The sequence below is a fragment of the Acipenser ruthenus genome, chromosome 13, assembly GCF_902713425.1.
Source record: "Acipenser ruthenus chromosome 13, fAciRut3.2 maternal haplotype, whole genome shotgun sequence".
Lineage (NCBI taxonomy): Eukaryota > Metazoa > Chordata > Actinopteri > Acipenseriformes > Acipenseridae > Acipenser > Acipenser ruthenus.
In genome coordinates this window covers 28,123,451-28,137,204 of record NC_081201.1, presented here as the reverse complement: position 1 = coordinate 28,137,204, position 13,754 = coordinate 28,123,451, and positions in this window count along the sequence as shown.

Below are 13,754 nucleotides of genomic sequence, written 5' to 3'. Positions count from 1 at the left end.
AAGTGTCTGCGTTGAAATCAATTCAGTTTCAGCAACTTTAAGCATATCACAGTAACAACACAGGCACCTCTCATGTCTTCTGAAGCCAGGAGAAGGAGGCTTTGACTTTATGAACACACACTGTGAACAAGTAACTGAACAAACAGCATGATCAGGATTAACACATACTGCTGATAACTAGATTATTTTTAATTACCGTACTAAAACTTTTTGTTTTGTTTATTTTTCTAATAAATGTTAGGACCTAACAGCACCTTAAATACTGAAGCGTACACAGATGCACACACATGCACTCAAATCCAAAATAAATAAATAAATAAAATAACTAAGTTAGCTGTACTGTTAATCTTTACATGATCTTTTCACAAACGGGGGGAGGGGAGGGGGGAGGGGGGGGGGGGGGGGGGGGCTTGGTCTATCTGTCAGCCTTTGGCCCCTCGTCTATGGCGCTGCCTTTAATGGTCTATCAGGGATGTTTAAATCGCGCCTCAAGACACATTTTTATACATTGGCTTACTGCACTGTATATTTTTTATTGCATTGTTTTATTTAAATTTATGTATTTTTATGTATTTTCTGTATTATTATAATTTATTTTTAGATGTAAAGCGCTTTGGGATTTATTTTAATGTAAGGCACTATACAAAATAAATATATTATTATTATTATTATTATTATTATTAATAATAATAATATGGGAGTACATACAGTACAGAGTAAACCCTACTAGGAAGAAGTCAATATTCCTATAGAAACCCAATGTTTTTGTTTTTGTTTTTTTTTCAAATTAAATACATTACAAATCATTGGAATGTGGACATTTGATTGATGACCTAGGGAGAGACAGCAGTAAATGTAAGATAAGGCAAGTTGAAAAAGCACAGAAATAAAAACATAAACAAGGCAGTGTTACAAGATATACCTTTAACAGCTGCTATTGTGAAATCCAACTATTGGTGACGGTTACTAAACTATAGTTCCAGAGCAAAGTTTGCACTGTTGTTATCCAAAATTACAAATTTAGGAAATTGTAAAAGAAAAAAAAAAAAAAAAAAAAGATCGTTTAAAATAATATTCTCAGATAACAGTGTAATCTGTCCTGTATGTACTGTGAGTCACCTTGTGAAGGGTAGAAGGGTACAAGAGGGTTGGGTCTTAAGAAAACTTTATACAGCATAAATAAAAGGTGGCACACAGGTTCTATTTTTCAGTACCCTAAACAATCCAGCAGAAATGAGGAAGTTGACAATTGTGGGCTTGGTGCTTGTATTAATGCTGTGTTTGGCCGTACTTTCCACTGAAGGTAAGAACATTACAATTGAACTTTTTAAATTTTTAATTATAGTAAAGTGCTGCATGTTACAGTATATATTACAACTAAAAGGATTGTATTGTGATAACCACATTGCAGTAATACATTAGTATACAAGAACACATATTCTTTTTAGAAATGTTCTTGTATGGATGTTTCACCTTTCAATGAGAGACAAGAGGTTTGTTGGATTGATTTGAAAATAAATGTATGTTTCAGAACAAAATACCACAGCTGCACAGTGTTATATCAATGCGGTCTTCCAAAACATTGCAAACATATCTGCTGGCTAAAAACAGATTTAATAAAATCCTTCCATTAAGATGCCAAGGTCAAATGATCCAAATGGGATTTGTCAGTATTCTAATAAAATGCATGGTGATATTATTTCTTTACGAGTGAGACTGATAAATTGAGGCCAATATATATATATATATATATATATATATATATATATATATATATATATATATATATATGCATTTAGCAATATGCATGTAGCGTGTACCATAAATATTTTCTTTGCTGGTTTTGTACACAATTCAGCCTCCAAGTTACATATAGCCTTCATGTTCTGGATGACAAAAAACTGTTGATAATTTTTTTGTTACTTTGATAACAGAGCTAAATCTTTCAACCATATTTTTATTATAAAAAAAAAAAAATAATATTCTCATCAACTTTTGTTTGTGCAATTTCTAGTGCAATTTATAAACATAGGTATGTTTTCTATCTTTTTTCTACCTAAGCAGGATACATATTCTGACCTGTATCACTTAGCAATATATTGTTTATTTCAATTTTCTCATCGTTCAGATGCAATGACCAATTGCTTAATGACATTTCAAATTTGATGATCTAAATTTACCATATTCTGGTTATATATATATATATATATATATATATATATATATATATATATATATATATATATATATATATATACACAGTATATATATATATATATATATATAAGAAAAAAGAAAAAGAGAAAAGGATATTTCAGGTATATATATATATATATATATATACACACACACACACACACACACAATACAATGTGTGCAGTACCTCTGTAGTTGAGAAAATATTTTGTTGGTTGTCTTGTTCAGGCATGCTTCTCAATAAAGTAATTTTCCATGTTAAGATTAGGGACTATTTGCTTTGCACTTTAGTCATGGTGATGATCAATAATCTATTGACGTTTATGAAACTGAAACTTTTTTTGTTCAAACACTGTTCACAAATGATCATGAAAAATCACAATTAGATAGCAATACCAGTGATGGCCAACAGTAAAATGACTGTATTATGTCATATGCAAAACTGTACAGTTAGCTTATGCATGCATACAAATAGACTCCAAATTAACTCTGTAAATTCAACTTTATCTATAGAGTAAGTGGGTAACACTTTACATTGAGCTGTGTCTAACGACATTGTAATTACACTGTAATTGGATTGTAAATATACATGTGTAAATACAATGTACTTCAAAAGATACCAACTACCACAATATTACTTTTTTGTAGTTAAACATATTATTAAATGTAACAATACAACCATTTGTTGAATTAATGTGTTACTACAGTGTAAACATATTTTTTCTCCTTTTAAGGAAAGAAAATAAAAGACAGGAGATGCTGTATAAAATACAAACACCATCAACAAGTTAACAAAGGTGTGACATAAATTACTTTTTTTCTTTGACATTTCATTAGTTTTTTGTTTTAATTATTATTATTAGTTGCCTTGCTTTTTATTTATACTGGCTTCTTCCCAGACATTCAAATGAAAAGCGTTCCCTTTCTGCTGCCTAATGTCACAGTTTTCAAATATGTCGGACAACAAAATTACAGAAGATTACATTGATTTGGCTGTTTGTCCAAGTCCATTTCCTTGAAATGTTTCCAGTTTACAAATAAAACCTTCCAGCTAATGAGTAATACAAATCCAGGTGACATTCACTGACTCATGTACTGTAAATACCACTTCATCCCAAAATGTACACATAGTTTAAGAGTAAGTGGTTTCAGCTATCATGTTCTTACCTTTGATCCTGACTGTTTTTTATTGCAATTACTCAATTGAATGAGTTCAGAAAAAGATAACCGACGTATGACCTACATAATGTGGGTTAGTGTTGTAGTCTAGGTCTGCAGCTCTGTGTCTAACCCTAAAGCACTACTCTCCAGCTTTCACTTAATTACTGTCCCTTCACACTCCCCCAAATACTGGCCAGCCTCCTCTATTTATACCGCTAAGCCAGACCACCATTGAAATATATTTTTCCAATAATTCAGTTTTTATGATTTTACCTTTTTTTCATTTTACAACAATACATTTCCTCTAAAATGCACATATCAAATTACACATAACAAGGAAACAAACCTTCAAAAAAATAAATGAACCCCTTTCTACAGGCTAGCTAGAGCCACATTGCCTTGTGGGTAACAAGACAATGTGGCCACCCCTTGCAACACACACAAACAAAAGCATTTTCCTTTTACAATGGTCATTTTATCTCCTTTGATATTGAATTTCTTCATTGATGTCTGCACCCGTTCATTATTATGTCACAAATTAGCACTGTACCCTTTTATTTTTCAGTTCCAGGCACTGTGAAGAATTCCTTCAACAAAAACCCAGGTAAGCACAAAAGGAAATGTGATCCAAAGTGGCAGAATGGCCTATACAGTGCTTCCCATTATACTGCTATAGTTGGGAGCCATAGTTAAGCGACTGTGCTGTTTGTTTTCCACCTTATAATGAGAATACTAGTGTTAGTGAAATGGCATTATGGGGCAAATGGGAGCCATGACTGTACTGCCTTATAACCTGTTCCGCAGTATAATTGCTTAACTGATATAAATGGCTCAGTAAGTTTATCAGGTTGATGGCTGCTGCCATCCCGTATCTCCCTTTGTAAACCAGCCAAAAATTTAAAAATACCAAACCAACAAGATTTAGGTGACAATAAACTGCATGAGTACAGCAATCTCCACTATCTATAGAACTGAAGAATGTAATATATTAGTTAACCAAATATTAAAATACTTGTTTGCTTTTCCCAGGTTTTTGAATGTATTCACATGAATTACATTCATTGTTAAATACAAAAGCATGTGAAATAAAACACATTCTGGATTTCCCCCATGACTGAGCTTTTATTGTTTGCATATAAAGAAAAGTGTATATAAATATAACTTTATAGGAGTGCCAGTTTTTTACATGCATACCCTTTCCTTTTAACTGCCATTGTTCCTAACAATAATTGAATACTCTCTGTTATGTGGTTTAGATGAAGGGTGGGTGGTCTATATCGTTTATTAGATTCCTGTAGAATGTTACGCATAGGATGAAGTAGCTGATGATACTAAAGACAAACTCAGAATCATATTTGTTTCCCTTCCACAGTGGTCAGCAAATACAAGAAGCGTTGCATTGTGTGGTGTCCAGTCCGGCCGGACTTACCGCTCCCTCACTAATGCCTAAAATAAAGCAGGCTTTCTGTATCATTTATCTTGAAAATCAACTCTTTTGCAAATAAATGAACTTTTTCTTTTTTTATAATGGAATAACCAAAAGCATCTAGCTATGTTATGTGTTCTTGCATGCAGCATAACAGGTTAAGATAAAAAATACATAATATGATAATAGCATATAATGAGCGCATATCACATGTATTGTCATAAATCATATAATTAAACATTATATCATTATAATTGCAGCTTAATTTGCTTTCATAGTGTGTGCTTAAAAAGAGTTTTATTTACAACAATTACAGCTGAGAAATGCTTTCAAAATAAAGAATGGGCATTCATCTAACAAATGAAAAGAACTACAAAACAACATTCACACAAAGAATCATTTAAAGAAAAGAAAGAAAGAAAAACAACAACCTGGGCTTACAAAGTGGTATTTACATTCAGTGGTAGAAACAAGATTCCTTCTGTCCTGAGAATACATACTGTACTGGAAATAATTTTATAATGTTACTGTTTTGATTATAAAACCTTATAAACTATATAAAAATGGTACTGTTTTCATCAACGATTTGTCTCCTGTATTTCTTCATAATGATTTGTTTTATTTATTTATTTATTTTTTTGTGATGAAATGCAGCAATATTATAAAAAAAAAAAAAAAAAAAAAAGAGCATTGAATAAAACCTGCTACTTGTAATATATTATGTATCTCATTGGGGTTTTTTTGTCTTGTAATGAACTTCTTGCTCTTAATTACTGCTCTAATCCAATTAACGATATGCTGTTCTACTTTGAAACTATTTTTTAAAATTATAATCAAATCCATACATATCTCAGTGATTATACTTATTTTAGGAAATGTATGCAATTTAATAACAACTACAAAAATAATTGGTGCCTGTCATACGGCTGGCTGAGTGATTACGTCAGACCCAGGAAAGGAAACACACACAGGACGGTGAAATGATGAGGGCGCTTGTTTGCGCCGGTTTATTGCAAATAAAAAGGTTGAACAAAACAGAAAACACAGACTGAACAAACAAAACGGCGCGTTGGCCAAAGCAAATAGACAGGCAAACAAAGTGGAGGAACAGACAAAACAGTACCGCGCTAGTGTTTCCAGCGCGCAATAGCAATTGATATTTCTTTCTGAATACCTCCTCTCCACACCCGTTCTCCACTCACGCTCACACAACCCCGAGTGAGTGAAACGTGCACCTATATATACTGTTGTGCCGGGATTCAATTACTAATTAATTATTCACTTGAATCCCAGCACGTGAATTAATTATGTGCAACCTCGTGCTCACATATTAAATACTTTAAATGCACGTGAAGTGAAGTGCAATCCGTGCCTAAATACAATTATACATTTTAAATAACTCGTGCTGCACACACCCATTTATATCCCGTGCCGCCATCTCTATACACCAACATTAACACACCACACGCAACATACAACACAGAAATGCACACAGGGGCGGGGCACATTGCCACAGTGCCAAATTCAGTCCTGTACCCCATCCCTATTCAGATATTACAAATAGGATTTCTTTCTACCATAAGCTAGTGGTGCAGGTATTCGGAGTTAGAATGATTTTATCAAACCAGACGGTGTCTTTACCATTGAAAGGTGTATGATTGGGCATGAACCTTAACTCATGTACAGTAAGCTTTTGCTAATACAAACTAGTTAGGACCAGACCTTGATCAGATTAGTGTTTTTTGGGTTTTTTTTTTTCAGAGTACTGATAATCTGTACAATATTTTAAATGCCTTGACTAGTCTTTGTTTTATGTGTTTGATACTTTTGCGTTTGATCAAAATCAGCAATAACATTTTTTATATAAAATGCAGATAAAGCTGTAAATGGTTTACACACCCATCCCAGAACTACGATATTGAAGTTTGGTTTCCACGACTGCTATCAGCATTCATTTTATTTTAAGAGGATGGAGGCTAGGCACAGGATCGTGCACACCTCAAGCGAGGGTGTTAACCACTATGCCAAAGAGCAAGGTCCATTTGCTTTTGTGGGTATATAACTTTTAATCTCATCTCTCAGACATGAGTCAGTAACAACAGCATGATTCTTATTATAGTTCAGTGCAATTAACACAGCCTACTGGGTTTGGATAGGCCCTCCATTTGCTCTGCTTGGTCTTCATAATTAGTTATTGCTTTAGGGTAGGGTTAGAGTTACAATTACAGGAACAGTTAGTGTGGTATAAAGGTTGGGGATAGCAGGTTAGTTAAGCATTCTTTGTGTTGGTGAATCCAGTTGGGAGAGTGCTCTATTATCCCCCTAAAATAAAAAAAATTAAAAAAAACCAACAACAACAGGGGAAATGTTAAAAAAAAAAAAAAAAAAAACTAAGAATGGACAGGCCAAAATAACAAATGAGGTGCCTGAAAAACAACATTACAAAGAGCAGCAAGGCCGGATTAATAGTTAGCTAAACCTTTAACCCTTTCAGTCATTGCAGGACTTAGCGCCGCATGTTAATATATGTTGTTGGAAACCACATTGAACCTTACAGGACTCCTAGGTCCATGGCTAGGTCCATTCCTGTTCTCATGCATATTGAACAAAGGAATTTATTTTTCAACACGTGAAAAAGAATTCAGGACTGAAAAGGTTAAGGTGAGCATACAAAAAGCAACCATTGCTTCCTGTTGGTGGACATTTCATCTACCGGTCCATTCTCGCCTACCTGCTCAAAATTTGTTCTGGTTGGTGGACATTTTATATACAGGTCTATTCTCGCCTACCTTCTCAAATTTGTTTTGGTTAGATGTGCAGAACGTCTAATATTCACATGCTTGGTGAAAATCCATTCAGGAACAAGATCTCTTTTAATAAGATGTGTATTGATAGGTGATAGAGGAAACTTCTTGTAGAATCAGTTACAGTAAAAAAGAAGTCGCTATTGTTCCCTGAGAGGTGACTGTAACTTTAGGAAAAAACAGGTTTCACATTTTTGTGAAAGATTTAGCTTGTTTTTTTTTTCATAGTTTTTGGCGCTTTTTCTTCTTTAGGTGTATCCAATGCAGCTTAAATCAGGTGGCAGAAACATCTACAAATTGTTGTTTAACTGCTGTTGGAAATTTGTAACCAGGATATACCTGTGAGATTAGCTGCGCAAAAAATGCAAATGCACTGAACTGCTATCTGAGGAGGTAGTCATGAGATGTCAATTTAGATTCCAAACAACACTATTGGGAGGATACATACAGTTCCGTCCACATACATTTTTGGGCCCGGGATAAGTTTTTAAGTCAGCCCCCGCAGCATTCATTTTTACTGTCAGCTGTAAAAAAAAAATTGGCCAGTCCCAAGTTGTCTCCCCCTGTGGGCAGCACTGAACACACAAGTAATGGCTGCTTTACTCTTTAGACATCAGAGGTGATTAAATGTGTTTTTCCTTTGAATAAAACAATACCAGGCGATTTTCTGGACACTAAAGCAAAGTTTAAAAGGTTACATGAATCATAATTTAAACAGCTTGAAAAATATTGGGGTATAACCATTGACATACCACAGCAATAACAGGACATGGATTTGGAACAAATATTGGTCCTGTTATGATAGCACAGTGGTTCATACTATTGTGAAATTATTTGGTACGTAAAATTCTGAAACTGTTAAAACTGGTACCATTCTACCAATGGCTCATAACTGTAGCTGCCTTTGTGTTACCATAAACATTAGTACAAAACAATTGCATTGCTACAACGTTGAACGAAAATAAATACAAAACATATTATTTTTGCTCATATCCCATTCAAAACCTGATTTCTGAAATTCAATAGCAGAAACATTACTTTGGTCTCTCCATATGAATCACCCTCCGTACAAACAGACGACGAAAGAATTACAGTGGGTTAATCTTGTCTGCCATCTGCCCATTGCATTAAATTAAACCAGAAATCCGGGCACTGTGTACAGATGTGTACATCTACAAATTGGTTGGTGCTTTATCCAAAATTGATGCACGTGAGATGAAAATCCAATACATTCTGTTTCCATGTGTTCGTTTTGAGCACCTGCAGTATAAATACAGATTTCACAAACATTGATTCAAGATTCAAGGTAAGGGTTGGATTTAAAACACAGCGCTTTCAATCTTAGTTGAGCTAAAATAGCAGACTATGCTCAACACATTCAGTTTTGTAGTTGATGACGATCTTCACACACCTCTCATACAAACCTTGTGCCTAAGGGCAACCCAGTGCTGCACACTACAAGTGAGCAGCTTAACTATGCAAAAGAGGCAGGCTTGTCTCGTCTCACTGACAGGGGACAAAATCCATAACGGCAGTGCATCACACTAGCAGAGATATGTAATATGTAATGACTGAGTAGGAACTGTAAGTTATACATTTCTCAAAGTATTTCACTGGTGACACATTACATTTTCTTATAACCACATTATTGAGTGATGTTATTCTGTTAAATTGTATGTAATTAAATTGTATGCAATTTAAAACGTATGATTTATACCACAGATATTATGTATATGAAAGGGGACCAATTATTTTATATATGTTTTATATATGTACAGCAGTCTACACGTAAGGTTAAAAAGGTTTCTATACACAGACCTTTGGAGTTAGGTTTGGGATATGGTTTAGGCCAGAGTAGACATCCTTGACCTTTACAATAAAGGCTTTTATTCCAAACACCTTAATTATTACATTAATTAAACCCCGGACTATGTCCTAAAGTATAAATAAATAACAGTTAAAACTGGAGTGGGTTTTATTTATTTATTTATTTATTTATTAGCAGATGCCCTTATCCAGGGCAACTTACAATTGTTACAAGATTTTCCCTCCTCCTGGGTTAGGCCTAAATTAATTAATGCTTTGTTTTATAGTTATGGTAAACATCTTAAGGTATCACTATTCTGTATTTGGCAACTTCTTTTCCTAGCTTTACTGATTTTATCCGGTGTGGTTTAATGACGTCTTCTTTTCAATTCCATTTTGCACTGTAAGGTGTAATGTGGATGTAATTGGTCATAAACGTGACAAAGGCTCTGGTGTTGAAAATGTATTTTCCATTAAAGTTCTTTTGGACTAATTCATTATCTTTATCAAACAGATCATTGTAATTTGGTCCACTCATCAGCACCTCTACATTTAATAAAACATTTATAAAATAAATAACTAAATTAAGGAATACAAAAATAAATAAAAATGTTATAGCTCAAGGTATTTAATTATTCTTATGTAACTATATATTATGAACACTATAGTAAGATACCTGCTGATCTTCACTCCATTCAGAGGTTGCATTTTACAGAACTCCAATATGATATTCTACTGTATATATGTTTTTTCTAAATATGAGTATGTTGTTTTTGTTTTGTTACTGCCCATTAGCAAAGTTTCTCTTAAGAAAGGACATTGTAATATATTAGGGTCTCCAGCATAGGGCTAGCTGACTGTTAACTGTCTGCTGGACAAAGCGCTGTCCCTTATGTTGAGGTGACTCCATTACACTAATCACCACCTGTCTCTGCAGCATCAGCAGGAGCAGTCAACAGCACTCACCATGTGAAGAGAAAACTGCAGAGAGCTTCCGAAAAAAAAAGGATCACTTATTGCAAAGGCTGTCTGCAAGGTATGGAGGACAGATTAACCATTCAGTGTCTGGTGAACACATTCAGTTCCAATTGGCCCTTGTTTGAAAACTGGAAACAAGCAGGTCTCCACAATCAATTAGATGCAGAATCTTGTTTGTGTTCCCATAAATATTTCCTGTATTAAATAAAATCTAGTTATGAACAAATTAGTTTCTTCAAACTCTTACTATTGATTCTGCATTGAGGCATGTTGTCTGAAGGTATGATTGAACCAAAGTCATTGTATTTATCTTGCTCTTATTGTATTACTTGTACTGTAACACTTGAAATGTATTTGCTTACGATTGTAAGTCGCCCTGGATAAGGGCGTCTGCTAAGAAATAAATAATAATAATAATAATAATAATAATAATAATAATAATAATAATAATAATAATAATAATAATAATAATAATAATTTCCAGGCTGTAAATCTGTTGTGAGAGTAATATATATTATGCAGTATTCCATAAAACAACAGATATTATTTAGACATTAACATATATAAAGCTCATCTGAATTGCCCATAATAAAGTAAATTGAGTCAATCCGAGACATTGCTTGATAAGGCCTATTTCCTTGTAGCTGTTGTGTAATTGTATAGGGATTTACAGTTTCTTGCTACAAGGGAGTGGATTCAATCAAAACGCACAGCACCGTTTTAGAACCCCTGTTTTTTCCCATGTTCTGTTGCACTATTCAAGTCAAAGTTATGAGTTAGGAGGACATATTTCAAATCTATCACACTGTAAAGGAACACAGCAAAAACATACTTTAATATTCTAAACACTTATAAAAAAACACACACATATGTTTACCACAAATCTAGAAATTTAGATTGTATGTTGCCATAGAACAGGAAACATCACAATCATTAAAGGGAAGTATCCTCACAGCACTGGAAACAATGTATAGAGTACAGATTGAAATCAAGCCAGATTGAATTCAGTCCTCATATAACTTCAGTTATGTAATAACATTAGAAACTGAAAAAGGACATAAGGCTAGATTCTCGAAAATCTTTTCTCCAAATCACCATAAATAATTGTTCTTTTTAGTAGGAAACCCTGAACTGAAAATGAAACTGCTTATTCTTTTAATTTACGAAGTTGTTTCTTATTGGTCATTTTGTGTTTTTTAATACATTTGTGCTGCTGGTGATTAAACGTACATCGTTTTCAGAACCCTGTCCTTAACGAATCCATATTTGGGGCCTATTATGGTATAACTTAAAAGGTCCTTGCTTGGGTACAGCGACACCAACAATTATTCCGACAGTTACTATAAATACAAATTTCCATACAAATTACAGTTAGGTCTAATTGTTATATTAAATTGGGATTAAATAACCCTATTCAATAATGTAGATATTATCTGTCAAACTTTTGACTATTGAAACTTACTGTAACGGAATAATGGTTGTAGCCATTGTATATTGCTGTTCAATATAACTGAATAGCATGCCCTATTGATATACAGTAACCCCTCCACCTAACACACTCACTCACACTCCAAAGTGTTGCTAAAAGTTCTCTTTTAAGACATACATGCACACACAAATACACAATACCACATGTTTCAAACTTCAGAAACATGCAATCATAGATGAGTAGTACCACTGCTATAGATCATTCATTTAAGCCCCGCTATACTGTATTGTATATATTGAATCTTTAAAGAAAACACACACACATACAATCTTCTTTGTGTTTTATTTTTCACAGTCTGTCCATGGTTTGTGCACTGTTTATTTTACTGTGGTTCTTGAAAGATTACAGCGGGGTCCTGTATCGACAGATGCCAAAATTTATATTTATATTATATAATGGGGTAACCATTTCTGTATTTAAAATTGAATCTGAGTTCTTTCCATTTTCAGAATATATCTGGCGTTCTATGTATTACTTTTATGACTAATGTACTTTGTCTTACTGTACATACCTGGTAGAAACTGCAACCCCCTAATACAGTATATCTACATATCCACATGCACACATACATAGCATGCATTGCTTTTAGTTAATTATAAAAATGATATTTTTTTATAACATTTTATTCCGTACATATCCACAGATCTGCCAACTTGTGAACCTTTTATTATAAAAAACGAGAATGTGTGAAGAGTATTTCTCAGAAGCCTGACAGGATTCACACCCATTGATCCGTGCCATGAAAGGTGTTGAATATACTTTTGTTTCCAGAGTGCACATTGGGGCTGCCATTTATGTGACTTGAGTTTTGTGTTTTCTAGGACCCTGCAAATATTTCAGAGACTTTGAAATTTGCAGACCTCACAAAATACACAAAACAGTACATACGTGTAAAATGACTACATTACCTATCACAGCACACCACATCAAATAGAAGAGTGCTGAGTTTAAATTTTGAAAAGAAAAAATGTTTGTGGAATTAAAATAGTTATTAGCAAAATATAATCAATGGTTTCACCTTTGTCTCTTTTTTTGCTTCACTTACTAATAATATTTTATGGAGGGAGGAGGATGTAAGTCTAAGCAGCTATTAAAACAACAAGAAGATAGAACGTGAATGGTGCTGTTAGGAAGGTTGTTAATCTGACAGACAGTTGCATCCTTAGAAAACGTGTAGCACAATCAAATATATAGGCTATAACACAGTTCCTTATCCCATATTCAACAACTAACAACGTGAAATGACATCGTATATATATATATATATATATATATATATATATATATATATATATATATATATATATATATATATATATATTAAGCATGGCACTGCATAGCTTGAACAAAAGTTATTGTATTTATTGCTCTTATTGTATTACTTGTATTGTAACACTTGAAATGTATTTGCTTACGATTGTAAGTCGCCCTGGATAAGGGCGTCTGCTAAGAAATAAATAATAATAATAATAATAATAATAATAATAATAATAATAATAATAATAATAATAATAATAATAATATCTATTTCTCTAAACCTATGCAGTACTAGACTATTGTTCAATTCTGTTGACAATTAACAAGGCTCTGTAGCAAGTTCACTATGTTAAAATAGGGAATGTACTTACCTCTCAGAATACATGTTTTCTTTCTTGTTATACATATATTTCGCTGTATATTATTATTATTATTTATAAATGTCAATGTATCCAACAATAACATCATGTTAAAATTCCTGTGAAAGTTGCATGCATTCTGCCAGCACTGGTGACTCAGAAAAGGGCCCCCTGCTTCCCATAAATTGATTGGTACAGTATAATTAGTGTGTAGCAGAAGTGAGCTATCAATTCCTGCAGAATAAAGACATGTCATTGGATTAGCGTCTCAACATCTG